General features: G+C 38.2%; 1 pseudogene; it reads left to right on the plus strand.

The window, feature by feature from the left end:
• The first annotated feature begins 7153 nt into the window (after positions 1-7153).
• LOC122140955 lies at positions 7154-14458 on the plus strand (annotated as a pseudogene).
• Positions 14459-21080: the final 6622 nt, after the last annotated feature.

Raw genomic sequence — 21080 nt, forward strand, 5'->3', positions numbered from 1 at the left:
TGCTTTGTAAAAACCTGGAAGAAATATAGAAAGCGTTCTGTTCTGACACATCCTTGTCTGTGTTGTCATGAGTGGTGTGTTGCAGTGCTTCAGGCGTGCTGCTAAATCGGGCATTAGGAAGCACATGTGATGTGGCCTGCTGCTGCTCAGACTGTGCAATCGCAGGGTCATGTGAGGCCAGAGTACCATGACTGGCCTCTTAAAGATTAAATGCGATGATGTCATTTTTTCATGTCTCAGTCTCTTCTATTCTTTTTTTTTTTTAAATTTCTTCTCATTTTAGTTTCCTCCGAATTAATTTTTGCTCTTTTCCTTTCCTTTATTTTTTTTCTTGACACTGGGAAAATGTACACGATTGGCACAGCAGATCTCAAATGGACAGACTGAGCATTGAAAGGGCTGGGCTGTCACAACAGGAAGTCTGCACCGTTCAGTGCTTTTCAGTTGTGTTATTTAGGTTTGCATGGTTTGGTCTAACAGCCCTACTGAACCACCAACGACCAGAATGTGGTAAACTGGGGAAGATGCTGAATATCAGTCAGTCTAGTAGCTTTAAACTTTCAGTGGAGGAGAATTTGGGTTTTTAGTATAAAATGCAAGAAACTTTATGCTTGCTTTTTTCAGTTAATATTTCATGTTTATAAAGCCTAATACTGCATCCGGTTCACACCTTAATTAATTGCAGTTTTGATTATGGTATATAAACAAGCTTTCTTTTCTGTCTGTCCTTACAACTTTTCCTCTCTCTCACCACCCTTAGGGACTGCTGGGCAAATATTTGATCAAGAACTCAACAAAAATCCTGAGAGCACAAGTCTTTATTTAAAGATGAAGGGTGACTACATTACAGATATCTTGCAGAGGTTGCCTCAGGAGATGACAGGAAGGGTAAGTGTGATTTTTCTCTTGCTATGAATAAAAAGAGCTGTATATGCAATGTTGTTTCTCATGTTTTAGTAGCACAAATGTTTCCATCTCAGATGTGAATTACTCAAATTTGGTCTGTGTTTGAGAGACCTTGTTTGTGCTGCATCTTGTGCTTTGCTCTAGGCCAAATGGATCTTTGGACTTCTAATCAGGATGAATGAGTCTGGGTTCTGTGTCGAGTTTGTAGGTGCCCTGGAGTTGTTTTCTGCACCCTCCTTAAATCAGCTGCTTGTCCTTCTGGAAGATAGTCTTCTGGGGCATTTATTCCCCTTCTGGCAGGGCAGAACAGGAGCAGTCATGCGAGAACCAGATAGAATATGCCTCACAATACATTTCCCTGCATCTAAACACTGGAGGATATTTCAACCACATCAACCTTTAGTCAAAGACCTTAGGGTTTACGTTCTCTGATTTAAAATGAGTGCCTGTTATGCTTTTAGCTACTGTGTTAAGGCATTCTGTGATTGACCAATGTTATGTATTTTCATGCTTCTACCATATATTCATACTAACCATACTTAAACATTAAACTCGACATCATCTTTTTTAATATTGTCTTAGATTGACAAAGGGGAACTTTTAGTCCAGTAAAAGGATTAAGATGTCCACATTCCTAGAGTTTTGTTTTTGAGACAAAAACACTGGCTCATTGCTGGAAGATAATATTTTAACAATCACTGAAATTGTGTCATATAACTTGTCATTTTTATTTATTTTTTGTGTCACTACAGACACGATAACCAACTCTCAAGGCGCCTACCAGGATGCTTTTGACATCAGTAAGAAGGAAATGCAGCCCACACACCCCATCCGTCTCGGACTGGCCTCAACTTCTCTGTCTTCTACTATGAGATCCTCAACTCTATCCTGAGCAGGCCTGCGCTCTGGCCCAACAAGTAGGTCTTTAGATGACAGCACCACTACACTGTTGCTATTTACCTAACTTATTAGTTTAATTGCTTTACACATTTCTGACACTGTGTGTCCTCATGCCTTAAAAGGATAAGGGTCCACCCAAAAATGAAAATCATGCCTCATTCCATACCCATAAGTTTTTTGGTTAGTCTTAGTGCTGGGCCGGTATACCAGTTCATAATGAATGAATTTTTGTGATAGATTTTTTATTATACCGCAATTACCGTGTATGTCACTTTAAACAATGTTTGGAACGCGGCGCAACACTGGTTGAGAGGGGTCCCTTTTCACTGTTGTGCTGTGGTGAGCTGTCTGTGTTAAGCTGGCCACACAATAGAGGATTTTAAGGGTGATTTAAGCCCGATTTGCACCCCAGAACGATCAAGGGGTGTGGCTCCGATTCGCAGCTTGTCGCAAGCCATTTTTTGTCCAAAAAGTCCTCTGTTGTTTGGTATCATTACGATTAGTTAACTGCTCCGATTGAGACGGAGCATCCCCAAACTCTCCACATGGGCAAAGAGAAAGAGAAGAGAGAGAGTCTTACTAACATGCAGAATTGACACACTACATGTAAAACCATATTCTTTGTTGTAATTTCCTGTCAAAATAACAGCGTTCCTTTGGAATTTTTCAGTTTTAAGAACTGCCCAGTTCTCCTGGTAGTGGGCGGAAAAACTAATGTGCAAACGGCAATCTTATTGGCTGGCGCTCACCTAATATCGTCCCTTTTTTTTATTTCAGCAAATCAGTTCGAGTGAACGCACACAACGTGATTAATATTCATGAATCAAGAAGCGGCTCATTAATCCTAAGTGCAATATAAGCAGTACCAATTCTTAGTAGTACTGTTATCTTATCAGTATTATTATTATTATTATTATTTATTTATTTAATTTTTTACTTTTTATAGGAAAATCTAAATGACAAACAATATCTTGAGTTTAAAATTACAGTTTTCTTTAAGTCAATCTACTGCAGTATTCCTCTCGTCAATCAGTAGAAAATGTGGTTAAACCCAGTCATGCATGAAAAAAAATACTGCCATATACCATGGGAACACCGGTATAATTTTGAAAAGTACCGTGATATAAATTTTTTTGGTCATACCGCCCAGCACTAGTTAGTCTTAGAAACACAAATTAAGATACTTTTAAGGAAACCTTAGAGATTGCTGTCTTCCCATTGACAATCCAGGTAACCAAAACTTAGAAGATCCAAAAATGTATCAAGCATCATTAAATTAATCCATATGAATCATGTGGTTTATTAATTTATTATTGGGTGTTTTAACATATAAATGTTTTACATGCTAAGATCAGCTCTTTTAGAGTTCATCCCACTATTTGATGTGAGCATAAGTATTGGAACAGTTGCCTCAGATCTTTCTGAGTGATAAGCTGTGTCCTGCTGCTTTAATTCTTCAGATATTAAAAGCAGCGAATGTGTCGTATTAGTTATATCCATTGCTTCCACATTCTGAGTCTTGCAATCGATGATGACACACACAAACCAGGATGAAGACGAGGGACTTGACTCAGAGAGAAAAGCAAGCAATTTGGATGCTAAAAGAAAAGAGGAAGTCAATTAGAGCTACAGCAAAAACAAAGGGCATGGAGAGAAATCAAGAGTTTGGAGACCACTGGAGACACTGGAGGCAACCAACAATGACCTGCTCTGACAATCTACTGTCCACAGGAGACTTTGACACAGAATTACAGATGCTACACAGCAAGATGCAAACCTCTGACCAGCACCAAAAATAGAAAGGCAAGGAGATTAGAGTTCGCAAAAGCCAGCAGAGTTTTGGTAAAAGAGTTTTATGGAAAGATGAGTAGACCATGATTGAACCTTTTTAATCTAAGTGATGAAAGGGAAAGCAAAAGTGTGGAGAAAAAGGGAAATCTGGGACTGCAAATGATCCCAAGCATATGACCTAATCTGTAAAGCATGGTGGAGGTGTGTGTCATGACATGGGCATGCATGGCTGTCTCTGGAACAGGGCAGTTGGAATTGGCTGCCTTAAAGGCTGAGGAAAGCCTATTTCAAAAGGATTATGATCCAAGCCTGGTGATGTCTATGGGTCGCAGACTCACTGCTGTGATGCACGCAAAGTGAATCTGCAACAAAATAATAGCTTTTTAATCTTTTTCATCTGCCTTCAGTTCAACTGGGGGTCCCAATACTTATACTCACATCAAATAGTGGGATGAACTCTAAAAGTGCTGTCCTTTTTATTTGGTAAAACATGTATGTGTTTAAATGGCTAATAATAAAATGTGACATTCTGTAGTTTTGTCTCATATTTCATCTTTTGATCATATTTGCAAATGTCTTGACTCCACAGCAAAAAAAAAATAGCAAGCAATTTTTGTCTTTACTTTTCCATACTAGCACTGTATAGATCACACAACACAAAAGCCGAAATTAAATCCGTAATTTTAGGAAGTGATTGTAACCTTTTGAGGAACAGAACCGCTCCGGTTTCATTATAATATCCTTTTTCAAGATATTTGAAAGATATGAGGGTGAGTAATTGCAGAAATTTTCATGTTAAATTAAAGTCTATAATTTTGAAAAATGCTTTCAGCTTTTAGCTTGACCAGTAATATGAGTTTGAGGAGGAACTATCTGTAAAAAGCCATTGAGCAGGGATTTTACTCGAAACAAAAGCAGACAGGGTTGGGACTCATTTTTTTCATTCTTTTAGGTGTTGGTAGTAGTGGAAATACTCACTTCAACTTCAATTAGACCTTTAACACAGGGACAATTCCTGTGGAAAATTTTACCCACTTGGTCCTTCTGGATTTTAGCTTTTCCTCAAGCTTTGAATTTCATCAGACACATGGTCGCATTCCAGAGGCTTGACTTTTGTGGTTCTTCACATACTTCAGTTTTCTTGTTGGCCTTGTGCTTGCAGGCCTTTGATGAAGCCATTGCAGAGCTGGATACACTGAATGAAGACTCGTTACAAAGACAGCACACTTATCATGCAGCTGCTTAGAGACAACCTCACAGTGGAGTTACAAAGGAGGTTATACTGACCTACAGAAAAAACCCAAAAATAAATCATCTCTGAGACTATGGAATGTGGTGTTTGATAAGTTTATATTACATTCATTTTTACTGAGTATTCAAAATATAAATGTTCAGTATTCAAGCACAGCTTTTTGTCCTGTTTTTTTTATTTTTTATTTTATTAGTTATGGACCTCTGACAACGCTGCCGATGAGGGGTGAAGGAAGGAGACGGAGGAAGAGAACTAAACACCCACATCAGTCAAACAAATGAAAGAAAAAGAATCCTGGAAAAAAAGACAACTTTTTACACTTCTTCATTCCTTAGTTGCTTCACTTATAATTTACTATAGCCATGTAAGCCCATGATCATTACCAGTGAGCTGTGAGTGTGGGAATTCCAAATCAGTTTTCTTTTTTTTTTTTTTTTTTTACTTTCTCTGTTTTCCTCCACCTGGCTTGTGGTCGTAATGAAAGTAAATATTAAGTTAAAGTAACATTTTCCACTCCTCAGTTTCATGTTTTTGTCCTTTGGCCTTCTATATGTGCAGCAGTGTAATGCTGTAGAAAAGTATTAGCCTCACATAAAATCAGTTGTCCTTTAACTGTGACAAAGTGACTAGTGTGTATATTCTGGTGAACTGAAACATTGGAAGTGTCGGTCACAAAATGCAAAGCGTTTTGCCTCAAGCATGGCTAGTTCCTGTTCTGCAAATCACCTTCCATTATATGTCTCCTCTAGGGAGATCAACGTACACTTGAATGAGATAAAAGTCTTGTTGACCGTCATAGTGTTGGCCCAAATGGGCCTTTGCTTTAGTATTGATAGCAGGAAGGCTGTTGGTCTGATGTACCAAGTCAGCTAGCTTTGTTCAGCCAAGTATGCACTTTTCATAGACCATTTGAATCATGTCTTCATCATGAAGGTCACGAAACGCTCCTGGCTGGTTATGGTTTTCACTATAATGTGTTACCTTGCGATGGCTTGTGATGATTATAAAGAGGAGAAAAAGAAAAAAAGAAAAAAAAAAAGGAAAAAATATCATGCATGCCCATTTTTCAATATACACTGGAATGGGAACCAATAATGCATTACTTGTTCCACAGTTTGGTTAAGTACTTTTCATTTGCAGGTTTATGCACATGTTGAGAGGATGGTTAATTTGTCAAGTGATGTCACATAGTTATTTGGACACATTGTGTTTTGCTAATCATTGACTGTAGTCCCCCCCCAAAGCCTTGTGAAAATGTACAAGCCCTACATAACAGCTATGTAAACTGAATTAAAATGACCATTTTATAAACCATACAGTTTTGTCTTGAAATGTGTTTCATTGTTTTCTCTCGGCCTGTCCTGGTGACTTTTTTTGTGAGTTAATGATACATTTGACTGGGTTTTTATTGACATTTCCCATCGAAATAGGACATTTAGTTCCTTCCCTTATTGTTTTTTGGCCAGTAATATTTTGTTTACATCACTTACAGTGTCTAAAACCAAATGGTGTTATTCTAGAAGGAAAGTGATTGGTTTAAATGATTGAGTGGGGCAGGATGAGTCATCAGTGTTTTGGCCAATTTTCCGGAGAAAAAGAAAATCTGAATAAAAATGTCACGCGTTTACGAGTAGGCTACACTTACATATTGGCGACCTAACAACTAATAAACGTGGATTAACAGCCATAAAATTTTTATTTTCTTTAAATAAAATCAGATATAATGACAGGGAAATACAAACAGTACACCACAATTCGGGTGTTTTTGTTTTCTTTCTCGACGCCATCAGTATAGATGGTTAACAGCTCTTTGAAAATAATTACTACTTATGATAATAAAGTTTGTGATACTATCTCCTGAAATAAAAGATTTACGGCTGCATGTTATACCGTACCTCTAAACGAGCTAGACGCTGGTCTGAATTTCATGGGGTCTGAGGTAAGAATTTAAAAAATAGAGTCTGGACTAGACTGAGACTTGTTCTCAAAACCAAGTGTGCTCTCTACCTTACCACACGATCACACTCTTGCGACTCTGAGCAAATGCTGTCTATCTAGGCAGCTCACTAGATTTTGAACCACAGCCCGAGAGTTTATCCTCTTCCGTAACCTCACACCGCGGATACACTGACTAAAACCCATATGAAACACCACATGTACTTACTGTCACTCGTGAATTTAAACCAGTCTTTTGAAAACGCATTCAAACATCGATCTCTAGATAAAGTTTCTAGTGATTTCCTGGCGCGCGGTGAATCTGATCCATTCCATCCCACATTTAAATACTTCCGGGTATTATTTCACTACAGTTCGATGTTGGCATGCATGATTTGGATTTGAGTAAAACAATTTTCTTTATAACATCAAGCGATATGGACGAGAGCGTCTTGAAGTGAGCGTTTTTTGTTCTTCATTGATACTCATTTGATACTTTGTGGCTTTGTTTTATCCAGCCAGATGTGAGCGTGTACATTTGTTTGGCCATGTCCAGATGTTGATCTCAAGCAGACTGCTAATCCATGGGATTAAATGCTGCTGCTGTGTGAAGTACTGTATTGCACATTAACGTACTCGCCATGAAACGCATCGTTTTGTTTCTGGCGTCTTTTTTCTTGACGGAATGTTCGAGGAGACCCATTAGGGATGTCCTGGACAAACGAGTACGGTGAGTTATTGTGAATGGGAATACTTTGAAAACATTATGGATACATTTAATTTGAATGATTGTTGTTTTGTTGACGACGAGATAACCATAGTGCGTTTTTTTTTAATCCCTTACTGTATTTTAAATATCAGATCTTCATGTTTTTGTTTTCGAATTTAATGACTTCGCTCAAAACTGTTTATGGAGAAACTAAACTGCAAGAGCATTTTTTCCTACAAGATGTTACTTTTCACCAAAATATCACACTTTTAGTTATATGATATATAATAAATGGTATTATAAACAACAATATAAACAGAACTTGACCTTCACTGTGGCTAGTGGTCACTGTTTGCTCAGAATTTAGAGAAAAAGTAAGAAATATTAGATTTAAACTTTCAAGGAATTCAGAGAAAATGTTTTAGAATTGTGTTATATAAAGATGCATTTTTTAAGAAAAATAAATAGCAAGGTGGATATGAACTCACAATTGTGAAAAAATAATGTTATTGTATTCTGAGAAGGTCCGAATTGTCAGATATAAACTTGCAATTGCTAGAAATAAAGTCAGGAATTGTGAGATAAAAAGGGACCACAATTATCTGTTTTTTATTTTCTATTCTGTGGCCATAGTTGAGAAAACTCGTTCTGGAGCATTAACGGAGAGAGAAAAAAGAGACAAATGCCACTAGTCCTCCTTTAAAAACACTGCTTTTAAAACTTCACTTTAAAAAAAATATTTATGCTCATTTAATGACATATATATAAAGTTGTTCCCTGTGACTATTGCAGAACAGCTCAGCTTATTGCTGTCAGAATTTGATGTTCTTCAGCGTCCAGTCTTCAACAGCATTCGGTTCGTAAGAGAGATGTCCAGTCGCAAATGCATGCGGAAAGACTTCTTGGTTTCACTGCATTACAGAGGTAAATACTCATCACCCCGTGTAACGGGACACACAGTTCACTACCAAGATTAGAGTTCAATCATTTGATACACTCTCCTAAATATTTCACAGGCATTTCAGGATTGTACCTGACAACCCAACACAGAGCTCTTCACATCAAAGACTTTAAGGCCGTGGTGGTAGGAGAGAATGGGCGATCAAGAGATGTCGAGGTCCAGAGAGAAAACTTCTTCACAGGCCATGTCATTGGTAACTGCAACTCTGTGTCTTACACATCTATAGTACTTTTAAATGTTTAAAATCTAGCAAATTGATTGTTTTCCCCTTGATTCTAGGAGAGGAGAATTCCAGAGTACAAGCACATATTGGTGATAATGACTTCACTGCTCATATTCTTATTGATGAAGCTGAATACAACATTGAGGTATTATAACGTCATAAATCTGATTGCGTGTATGCCCCTCAACAAAGACAATACATTGATTTATAACCCATTCAGCCACTGTGGAGGTTTATCGAAAACCCCTCGTGACGATCGGCTGCTCGTATATCGCTCAGAAGACATCAGGAACGTGAGTCGTCTGGCGGCTTCAAAGTGTGCGGCTACATCAGTGCAGATGCCAGAGAGATGCTTCCAGAAAGTGTGCGAGCAGCCAGCCCACTAGATGAAGATGAAGAGGAGGAGGATAGTAAGTCTTTGAGTAATTACACATCTGGTGACCTAACACTTCTGCTTATCAGAGCTGAATCTAGACAGTGTAATTAATGTGAGATGCCAAATCTGTACTGTGAGACGACACTTAATATAGTTGCTTTGTCACCCATGTGTAAAGTTTCTTGTCTTCTCACCCTTTGTCTATTTTCACTTTCTTTTTCTCTCAACTGCATCTCTTTCCACAGTGCATCTAAGAGAGAGAAGGCAGACGGTGGACCACAGTAAAGAACACCTGCCCTCTGCTGCTTGTAGCCGACTATCGCTTTTTCAGACACATGGGGCCGAAGGGGAGGAGAGCACCACCCTCAACTACCTGGTAAAAAGCCTTCAGTTTCGATATTGTCAGTGGGCTTTATTCCTGACACAAACAAAAAGGTTTCTGCATAAATTGAGTGTTAAAATATTTCTGATGTAAAGTCACATTCAGTTCAATTGGACAGTGCTTGTAAGACCAGTGGTTCTCAACCTTTTTCAGTAGCCTCTCACTGCAGAACACAAGATCCAGGGGGCGTGGCTGGATCCACATCTAGGGGGTGGAGATTGGTAGGTTATGGGTGGGGGTTGGGGGTGGAGCTATGGAAGATTGGTAGGTTTAGGGGGTGGAGCTATGGAAGATTTGTAGGTTTAGGGGTGGAGCTATGGGAAGATTTGTAGGTTTAGGGGTGGAGCTATGGAAGTTTTGGTAGGGTTTTGGAGTGTGGGATGGGTGGGTTTAGAGGTGGGGCTCTGGGAGATGGGGTAGGTTTAGGGTTGGAGATGGGTGGATTTAGGAATCAAGTGTCTGAGACGGGTAGGTTTAGTTTGGTATAAGTAAGGTGGGAGGAATTGGATTTGGATCCAACCACACCCCCTGGATCTTGTGTTCTGCAGTGAGGACCATCTCACCTTTTTGACTCCACGAACCCCATTGTCAAAGACAATATTTGAGGGCACCTCTCTGCTGTAATGACAATGCTGCTCATTTTCAAACTTTATTTATGGATACTAGTAGTGGCAACATATTAAAATAGTTCAATAAAAATCATTATAAATAATTCAAAATGATAAAATTCCATTTTTCCTTTATTTTTCAATAACTGAATGTTCTACAGTGTTTACACGTTTACATCATTTAAGTTACATTTTTCAGCCATTAGTGTTTTACAATAATGTTTTACTCAACAAATAGCAATTGTTACCTTGATTAAATATTTTAAAGCTTGATATACATTACTGGTCAAAAGATGCATTTAATTGATCTAAAGTATATTTCTATTTCAAATGAATTCTGTCCTTTTTAACTTTATATTCATCAAAAAAATCCTGGGGAAACAAAGAATCCACAAAAATATTAAGCAGCTGTTTTCAACATTGATAATAATGATTGATAATAATGAATAAGGATTTCTGAATGATCATTTGACTGAAGTAATGACTGCTAAATGTCACCTTTTTACGTCACAGTAATAAATTACATTATAAAATGTTTTTAAAATAGAAAAGGTGTTTTTTAATTTGTAATATTTCAGAATATTACTTTTTTTTTTTTGATTGAATAAATGCAGCCCTTGGTAAGATCATTAGAGACTAAAAAACATTAAGCATTTCTAGCAAAATCATTTTAAATATTATGACCCTCTTAAAAGTTTGCTGAGGCCTCCTAGTGGGCCATGCCCCCCCCGAGTTGAGAACCACCTTTTATATCCATTTGAAATCTGTCATCTGAGAGGGCTGTATAAAATTGTCAGCTGATGTCTTACAAATTTGCTTTGGATATGTTTAGATTGAGCTGATTGATCGTTGTGGATGACATTTACCGTAATACTTCTTGGGATGAGGAGTATAAAGGTTATGGAGTTCAGATTCAGCAGGTAAGCTTGCTTCTTTAAGGAGAACATGGTAAAAAGCTCCACTGAAATGCTATTTTGGAGCCAGTAACATGAATTTGTCTCTTCAGATCATAATTAACAAGACACCCACACATGTAGAGCCAGGAGGTGCCCACTTCAACATGAAAGGGACTCCTGTGAAGAACAAAAATGTCTGGGACGTCAAGAAGCTCCTGGAGGTGAGCGAGCTGGAGCTGTAGGAGCGACTGACTGAATTAATGAGAGCGTCTTCTCTGTATTCCGTTCTGTACTCATTTGAAACTATGAGAGGTGCTTCTACTTAAAAGGGAGGAATTTATTGATCACTTGTGTATTTTGTTTCACTATCCATCTCTTCCAGTGTGACCTGCTCGGCAGAGAACCAGCAAAGAGAAAGAACATCATAAAGTATTCATGGTCATACCTCAAATGCGAATGCTGAAGCCATTGAGTGATTTTAATAGATACATTACTATTCAAAAGTATGAGCATTTCTTTTATTGTTTGTCAGTCACTGCATTTACTTTATTAAAAATGAAATAAAAACAGTAATATTGTGAAATATTATTAAAGATGAAATAGTTTCAAATTAGTTTTGAATTTTCAGCAGCCATTACCCCATTCGCAGGGTCACATGATCCTTCAGAAATCATTCTAATATTTTGATCTGGTGCTCAAAATACAATAATAATAATAAAAAAATGGTTTGAAAATAGAAATCTTTTGTAACATTATTAATGTCTTTACTGTCATTTCTTATCAATTATCTAATGCATCCTTGCTGAAAAAAAAAAACAATTTCTTTATAAAAAGACACATTGTAGTCCTTATATACCTTATTTTGCTTGTAGATAGAAAACCAATTCATAAAATTGGGAATTTAGGGTTCCTGATTGGCCTTCAGATTAAGGTCAATATTAAACAGCTGTGCTATAAATGGAGTAAAAATGTCTTTTTGTCTTCCCCCTGCAGCAATTTAGCACTGACATTGCAGACAATGCATCCAAGGTGTGCTTGGCTCATCTCTTCACCTATCAGGATTTTGATGAAGGCACACTTGGCCTTGGCTTATGTGGCTCCTTCCAAACCAGGCTTTCCTGGAGGGCTTTGCTCTGATAGTGAGTGCCAATACCATATTATGGATGAATAAATTACATTTTCACCATACTTAGACATTTTTGTTGTTTGTCTTTCTTTAGAGTGTCCACCTTCAGGAAAAGACAACCGTGCTATATACCTCAACACTGGACTAACCAGCACCAAAAATTAAGGGGAAAACCATTCTTACCAAGTGCAAGTGAAGTCCAAACAAATGTACTTGATGTAGTTATTTGTTAAAACTGATTTTCTGACCATATACCAACCGGAAGCAGACTTGGTTCCTACCCACGAGCTTGGCCCAACTTTGGCGCCCTGTTCATGACCTAGATGATGTGTCGTACTGTGCGCCCCAGAGAGGACCAGGGGGGGCAAATACGTAATGTACCCCAGTTGCGGTGAGCGGGGACCACTCTAACACAATAAAGTATGTCCTTCGGTGATGTGAGTTCAGCTTGGTGGATTGTTGTCAGAATGTCACATGATCAGTTTTGTAAGGGTTTTGTTTTTGTGGTTCCCTATAGTTGTTTTCCAAAGTGCAGTAAGATCGCCATAGCAAAGGAGTCTGAGGGCCAAGGCTTCCACCTGCTTCAGGGAGAGGAACAGCGCATGTGGTGGCACCCAAAACTCACGGGTGGAGGACAGGCGAGGAGTGTGACCCTGGACTGCTTCACCTCCAACAGCGACCGCTGCGCACGTTCAAAACTGCAAACTGCGGCCCAATGGTGTGCAGTGCAGGGTACAGCTACTGCTGGGCCTCATGAAGACACACGAAAAATGCCCATAGATATGCTGAATTAAAGGAAGAGTTAAAACCCCAAAAATATACTTACCCTACATTTTTAATTTTTGTGAGTTCTTCGACCTAAATGGTGCCGGATTGCTCTATTCAGGTTTGAATCCGCTTGCCGAGTAGGATTCATGTAATTTTTCTCCCACGGGTAACGTTTCTATTGTTTTTTTGGCGTTTTTTTCCTTGACGCCCAGTGACAGGAACGAGCAGTAGCCGTGACTGCAAAGGAGGCATGTGTTGAGAACGCCGGGAAAAGGTGTGTCAGGAGCCAATGAATGCCACTTGCCAGGGAAGCTCTTACTGTACAGGTGAAGCAAAAAACTGACAAACTCCGAGCATTTGATAATTAAATGGGCTTCTTTATTATAGTATATCTGCCATTGCACTCGTTTAAGAATTAAGATTATAAGAAAAGTTTTAGTATTATTTATATACTATGATAGTAGGTTCAATGTCTGTATTTTAGTGCATTGTAGGTTTTTTAATATGCCTCTAGGCCCTTTAAGTCGATTTATTTGGCAGTTATACTGTTTAAATTAAATTTCTTGTTTTTTTTTGTTTTAGATTTGTATAATTGTTTAGAGTACTACTAAATGGATATTTTTACTGATGAGGAGATTATTTACAATTTTGTAAAGCCTTGTTTTAAAATCATATTTGGTTTTTTGGTACCTTTTTTTTATAGATTTACAGGTTAAGTGGTGATGCGGATCATGCACGCCAGAAAATGGACAGACAGAGAATGGTTTGGAAAAACAGAAATGCAGAATGTCCCTCCAGAAATGGAAATAAGATAATGAATCGGGGAGGAATAATGGAAGAAAAAAGGGGGAAATAAAAAGTATGAGAGTGAAACAGATCATCTAAAATACAAATGAATAATAATAGCTTATTTATAAAGATATTGTTGGTGTGACCTACTAACGATATTTTTAAATTGTGAGATTATAAAATATTTTTAACAGCCCTTGTTTTTAAACTCAATATTTGGTTTTTATGGTACCCTTTGATTTTATAGAATTACATGACTTAAAAACAATGTGCGTTCTTCAGGATTTATTGAAATGCAAAGAGTGGAGGAGATTGTGTGTTGCACGCGTAATATATAAGAATTAAGTGAAATAGTTTTTTTACAAATCAATTGGTAGTTAATTGTGGTCACACTGTACCCGAGTTTCAATTTTATTTAGACACTATTCTTATGCCAATATGCGAATGTCGACTACATAAACGTAGGAAGTTTCCAACGCACTGGTAAATGGAAACATATTAGATGATTATTAAATGTAGAGATATTCAGGTGGCATAGTATGGTGTAGATGCGAATGTTGCATGATAAATAGGTTAACTGGTGAAAAAAACAGTTGTTGCTGCAATGCAAAAAACATCTGCTAGAAATGCTATCAGTATAAACACAACTGCTTCACTGGCTGGTGATCTACGCGCCGCATTTAAGTTTGAAGGTCTATTCTTCTGTGCTTATTACAGGGATCTCAGACAGTGAGCGCGCGCACGCCTCCAGCAGACCCATTCAAACCAATTGGACCATGCTGTGTGGACAACGGTCGGTGTGTCTGACAAGGGAGAGTCCATTCCGCGTTCTGTGAGAGATGTATCAGGAGACCGGCACAGTGAAAGTGTTGTCGACACTGCACCAGGGAGTAACACCTGTGACCCTGGCTGAATAATGCAGTATAACGTTAGACTAGATGGCAGTTAACGATGTATTATTCAAGTCTGGTCATGGTGGATTACTTTTCGACTGCATCTCATTTTCCAGAGACAAGCAAATCTTGTAAGGTGTGCTGTAGGGAAAGAACGCATGAGTATGGTTCAATTATGTCAAGTGACAAAGGGAGCCACCTCTAATCTGAGACGAAGAGTGCAAACCATAGGGAAGTGGTTGGCCTTTTGTGGATTTGATAAGCGGTGAGTGCCAATCTACAGTATTGGAAAAGACTACTTATTTTGAAAAGCGTTTTTATTCACAGATTAGATTTAGAAATTTTGGTTTGCGATTCACAATTATTTAAACATTTCCTTTTACTCCTAAGGTCGAGAGGTTGTAAAGAGAAGTGGGAGAGGGCAATTTTGATTCTTATGATTATATATATACTACTTATTACGCAACAAAATCTTCTTTACCACGTTTTACGCTCAACACTTTTTGATTAGAGTAGGATCGCTTTTAATAGTGTATTTGGCCTTTGTTCAAAAATAAATATTGGATGGGATGTGTCGGAAGGGCTGGAGGAGGACGGAAAAAAAAAAGCGAAAAAGGAAAACTAAAAAAAGATGGCAAATGACATGAAACAGGTCCAAGACTGTTCTCGATGAGGTTGTGGGCTTTATACATTGAAGAAGTTGGGACATCACTACTTGTAAAGTTCAGTTATCTGTGATGAACAACAAGTGAGGGTTATCACTTAGAAATACTAAAATGAGGAAAATGATAAACTTCGTTGTGTGTGTTTCAGGGAAACGTACCTAGCGTGCAATTAACATTTGTTGGCTCAGTGGAGGTCATTCTCACCCACTTATCTGGATCCCTCTACAGCATTTCGGGTCCATTGTAGTGATAGATAATACCATAGTATGCACCGTCATATTTCCTTCCCTATCTAAACTAGCTTAAATTAGCTCTGAAGGCAATGACTGATACCCTCATCGACTGACCTTGACGTGGGGTCAGTCATTAAGTCCTAAACGCACCTGAATTTAGTGGCCGCTCCCTCGCACACCCCCTCGACATGCCACAAACGCTCCAAACCAATCTGACAGACACCTCGCATCAGTGATACTCCAAGCGCGTACCTGGAAACTTGAAAGCACATTCACGCAACCCTGTGGCTTTCCACCATGCCTACCCCCCTCCCCCAGATACCATGGACTATAAATAAAGCAGGGAAGTCGTGGATAATACCAGGGCAACGAAGCAAAACGAAAAAACAAAAAAATAAGTTAATAAGTCAAAATGAAAACGATCTTTCAGATAAAGGAAGTCCCAAAACAAAAATGGTCTTGTTACCACCAAGGGACAAAAACAAAGAAAATAACTCCCAATATATAAGTATCGGTTTTTGCCAAAACCAAAGGAGCCAGAACAAAAAAAAAGGATAAAGATATAACATCTACAGGCGAGACAAAATGGTCTGTTAGCCGCACGATGCAAAATTAAAAAAATTAGTTAAATCACAGTCGAAATCATAATAGAAATAAAGACCCGTAAAAGTCACTTATTCAGGGTGATATTGCAAAACCCATCTGAAAGATACAAAACTTGTCACTTGCTCAAGTGCAACATTTGGCTGAGTTTCAAATGGGTAAACAGTTTACGATCGTACATTGTTAGATTGTTACTTGTAGAAGCAAAAAAGCAAAGACAAACTTGTCATTGCAACTTACATTAAAGGGATACTTCACCCCAAAAAAATTAAAATTTGGTTATTAATCACTTACCCACCTGTACGTTCCAAACCATTAAAAGCTACCTTTCGTATTCGGAACCACAAGTTAAGAAGATTTTGGGATGAAAAAACTTATGTCTTATAAATGCAAACAGAGATATAAAGTTGCACAAATGATTACAGGGCCCCATGTCATGTAAAAGAACAGTTTGATTTGTGTAGTTTACAAAGGGTACGTCTCCTTTTGATTTTAGGATTAAAGAAAGTTGGAAACCAGCAGTATGAAATGAATGAACACCAACAAAGTCCACTCTTCAGTACCCGCAAGTGTGAAGTTACTAATCAGGAAAGCTTATTTCTCTACAGGAAGGCCCATTTATAAAGTGTAACAATTAGCTGGGGCTGTCCCAGAATGCAGAGCAGATGAGCAGTCTAGAAATCAGCTTCAGTGCGGATCTTCAAATAGCACCCACATCCTCAGTGCTCATCTGCAATGGCACGATTCCCAGGTGTCGGGAACCACTTCAGACACCAGCACCACCACCGGTATCCTTCTCTCAGGTCGCTCCGGCTCTAGCTCCAAAACCCAACCCCGTATCCTCTCCCTACCACCACCGACAACACACACATGTTGGCAACCATCCCAAGAAGATCCCATGACATTAGATCCCACTGGACTGAAAAACTAGCCCTGGGGACCGGACGTCCCTACCTCTGTCTCAGAGTGAGTCACGTTCCTATGATGATCTGAACGGAAGAAAACAGATCGAAGAAAAGCCATGTCCTTCCGGGGTAAACAGACATGCAACGGAGTCAGTAAAGTAACAGCAAGGAGACTGAATGCTAAGAGTGTGTCATTGTATAAAATGGGAAAAAATAAAAGATTTAAAAAACTGGCGAAAAAAAACTGTAAAAAAAAAAAAGCACAACAAAAAAAAAAAAAAAAAAAAAAAAAAAAAAACAGTAAATTAAGGGAAAAAAAGAAAATGTGACTTGAAAGAACTTAAAGGCGCCTAACGATTGGAAAGAGCAGCTCAAGCTCTGCAGCAGAATGGAACCATTACATACCCACGCATGTGATGCTAAGAATCGCTTACATGTGCTACAAATGCGTGTTTACAGCTCCAAGGCATGAAAAATAACCAGGAAATAGCAAGAATGTTTTATAAAGAGGATAGTTACTTTAAAACTGTTAGCGCGTATTCAACCTCATGGTGTTTCAAAGGTGAGTTGGACTTGCTATCTTATTTGGAGTTCTGGAAGGAGAAAATCCAAATGTACTATTGCTGGACTTTATACAAGAACGAAATTCCCTATAAAGAAAGGCGGCACAACAGCACCAATTAAAGCATTGCAAGAATGTGATTCTTAAGACTTATTTGAAAACTTAGGATAGAATTTTTGCAGCTGTTAAAATAGGTATGCAACTATTTTTTCTATAAGCATGTTAATTGGTGTAATCAGGCTTGTTCCTTAGATTTTTTTGCTGATTTAAAACACATATCGGTACCGATTTACGTTATGCTGGAGACAATTGAATATTGCAACCGTTGAGTCCCGACTTCTTATAATCGATTGCAACCGCGTGCATTCAGATTTTGCCTCTTTCCAATTCAAATAAAAAAAAAAAAAAAGGCGATCGAGGATTAGAAAAACAAAAACCCATCCTAACTTTTTTTCTTTGTCAATCACTTTTTTCACTCACTAACAAAAATCAAAAATGTGTTGCTGTTTCACCCTCCATCACCCATTTCAGTTGCTGCAACCAGATCATTTAATTGAGTTTGAACTTAGTCAGGTCGAATTTATGGACAAAAATCATTTAGATCAGAATGGTGATTACATACACTGCATGTATCACGTTCATTGAAGATTATCAGGGGAACAAATGAATGTTACTTTCATAATTTTGGTGTCTGTTCCTTCACACAAGCAGTCACATAGCTTGCATGCTACTCTTTTAAGGTGCTGAAAAAAAAGCATGTCATAAGTTTTGGATATGACATGAGGGTGAGTATCAATGATGACAGTACTTTTAAACATAGCAGTTTTGTTTGGTTGTTGGGTGACTATCCATATCCCCCTTTAAAGAGAGACTCCTGGATCCCTTTAAGGCTTTGGGACTTTTTTAAAGCAAACAGACGGCACAAATCATTCCGGTGACCTAGCCAGCAGGGCTGTTAATGTTGTTAGTCCTGTTAGGATTATATGCAGTATACTGCAACACAATTAATTCTCTACTCACACACACATCACACAACACCAGAATCTCAAATTCAGCGGTATCTAACCAGGAACCCAGCATAATTGTTTAATAGTTTAACTGACCAATACTAAGAATGTGTAAAGGTCTTCTTTTGTGTGTGTGTGTGTTAGTCTCGTGTGTGTGTGTGTGGGGGAGAGAGAGAGATTGTGACAGAGTGCTAACAGATTTGGGAACTGTTATTATCATAAAATATTGTTATAGTTTAGTTGATTTTTTGATTTGTATGGGCTCTAACACTCGACCAGCAAAAGTGTTTGTGTAATCTCTGTGGTGGAACACAAATCTTGTGTTTTTGCTTTTTATGGTTGCCAAGAGACAATCAGGAATATTTTAGGGGCAAGATTGATATTGTTCGGATAATTGTCTGTGACTATTTTGTTTTTTGCGGTATTTGTACTGTGCTTTTAAATAACATGTTTAAGTTATACATAAAGATTTTACAACAGTTTTTGTATAATTCCTTACACCCAAAGCAGATGTTTTAACATGTTTGGTAAGAATGGCGAAGTTTATTGTTTCGCCAATTGGCCTTAATATGAAACACCAAAGTCTAGACCAATACAGGGCTGTTGAGGGACATTTTCTGCCAACTACAATATTCATGGGAATGTATGCAAGAATATGTATCTTGACAAGGCTGTCTCCCATAAGAATGTACTGATGAACACTGACTCTGAGATCAGTATCCAAATGTGCATTGTTATTTGTTTTTTTATTTGGATTGTGAAATGGTGATCTTTACTCCATGTGTTTTGTCAAATATAATCCTGGGAAACTCAAAAAGGGAAATATGGACCATGTCATTTTATTAGGTGGCTTGAATCACCGTTCTCTGAAGCTTATTCAGAAATTTAAATGGGAGAATGTATGGTGGGATCTGTAGCTACGCGACCTCAGCTTGAAAGATGTACTTGTTTTTATTCTCGGTGTCCAACCCGTGACAATATTGTTTGATGTTAAGAAGTGCCTATAAATACCCAACTGCCGGTTAAGACAATGTTGTAATGGACAAGGAAAGAAAAGTCTTGAATATATTAAGCATGTCTTGATCACAGTGTGATAAATATTGTGTAACTTGGTAATATATGCAAGCTTTCATTTTTAATAAAGTGTAGTTTCTAATGCGGAGTGCATTGAAATTTAAGCTCAACTTGAACCAAAGAACGCCCAGCTTTGTATTAACTCAGTACATTGGATCTTACATTACAGCTCTAGAACATAACCATCAAAAAAAAAACAAAACAGAGAAAAAAAGATCACTACATCTTGGTATGTAGCAGAACTAAACAAAGAAAAATCTGAGTCCTGACTGCAAGCACATGTTTCAACCTCTCGCTTTTACCTTTTTGTAACATTTGTTTTTAAGGTTAAAATTCAAACGCTCAAGGTTTCGAAGTGCTTTGGCACGTCCAGTATCTGGTTGGCCTCAGTCTGGCTGCAGTAATGGTTTCCAGTTAGATGGACCCCCTGCTTACAAAAGTTTTCATGAAGGAAATGTAGGAGCCAAGATTCACACTGACAGGGTATTAGGCTTCATACCTCCTCTGGACAGAGAGCTCCAACCATTGCTCTGAGAGAATCATCTTCATAGTTGTCTTCCCAGCATAATCCACGGTCTGAACACAAACATAAAAAAACCACAAGAAATTCGAAGACTTTCTCTTCCTATAAAACTTTTTTGTGATAGGCTTCACGGGGGGCCAGTGTAATACTACAGGTTTTCCATGTTGATGAATGCAGTGTTTTCCCCTCATCGACACTGACAGCGATACATGTTTCTTGTCTTTAAAGTCGACGCACTCTGCTCCAAACAATGGTCTCTGCCGATTGTGGCAGAGAAAAGAATTGTGTAGTTCTACAGAAATATCATTGACAGTTAGGAGAGGATAGGAGTGCTGGGATAGGATGAACTTACGGGAACATTGTCAGTAATTCTATTCGTGAAAACATTCACATCCACCTTTCTTTTCTGGGGTCTCGAAAAACTGTGATGAAAAATTAAAGAGGAAAACCAAAAAATGTTAGTGTTAAATACGTACTAGGTATTAACAATTTTCAACATGACGCGAACGGAAAAAAAAAAAGAAAAGAATACGAAACACGGGAGGCTTGGGGCGGGAGGAACCGAAGAAAGGAATCAAGCAAAAATAAAGTGAGTAAAACCAAAAGAAAAGAGCAAGTAATAAAGGAGTAGATATATAGAAAGGAGACAAGAAATGAAGCATAAAGGGGGGGTTTAAAGGAATAAAGGAGAAACCAGAAACGTGACATGATAACTGAAAGAAGAATTTGAGAAGAGCGAAAAGATTAGCGAAGTGAGAAAGTGGAAGGAGTATGCACAAAGTGGAATTTAAGTATATAAGAGAAGTAGCACAACGGTTTGTAGAAAACAAAAAATTGAAACAATATGTAACAAAAAGGTAAAAGATAAAAGGATAAATGAAGATGGGCAGGAAGCGGGGGGATAAAGGGGGGGAAGGGAGAGCACAAAAGAGAACCGCAAGGAACGAAGGACTGAAAACAATGGAAATTGAGAAAGAGGAGACAAGAACCGAA

This window comes from Cyprinus carpio, chromosome B20 (assembly GCF_018340385.1).
Source record: "Cyprinus carpio isolate SPL01 chromosome B20, ASM1834038v1, whole genome shotgun sequence".
In the NCBI taxonomy this organism is placed as follows: domain Eukaryota; kingdom Metazoa; phylum Chordata; class Actinopteri; order Cypriniformes; family Cyprinidae; genus Cyprinus; species Cyprinus carpio.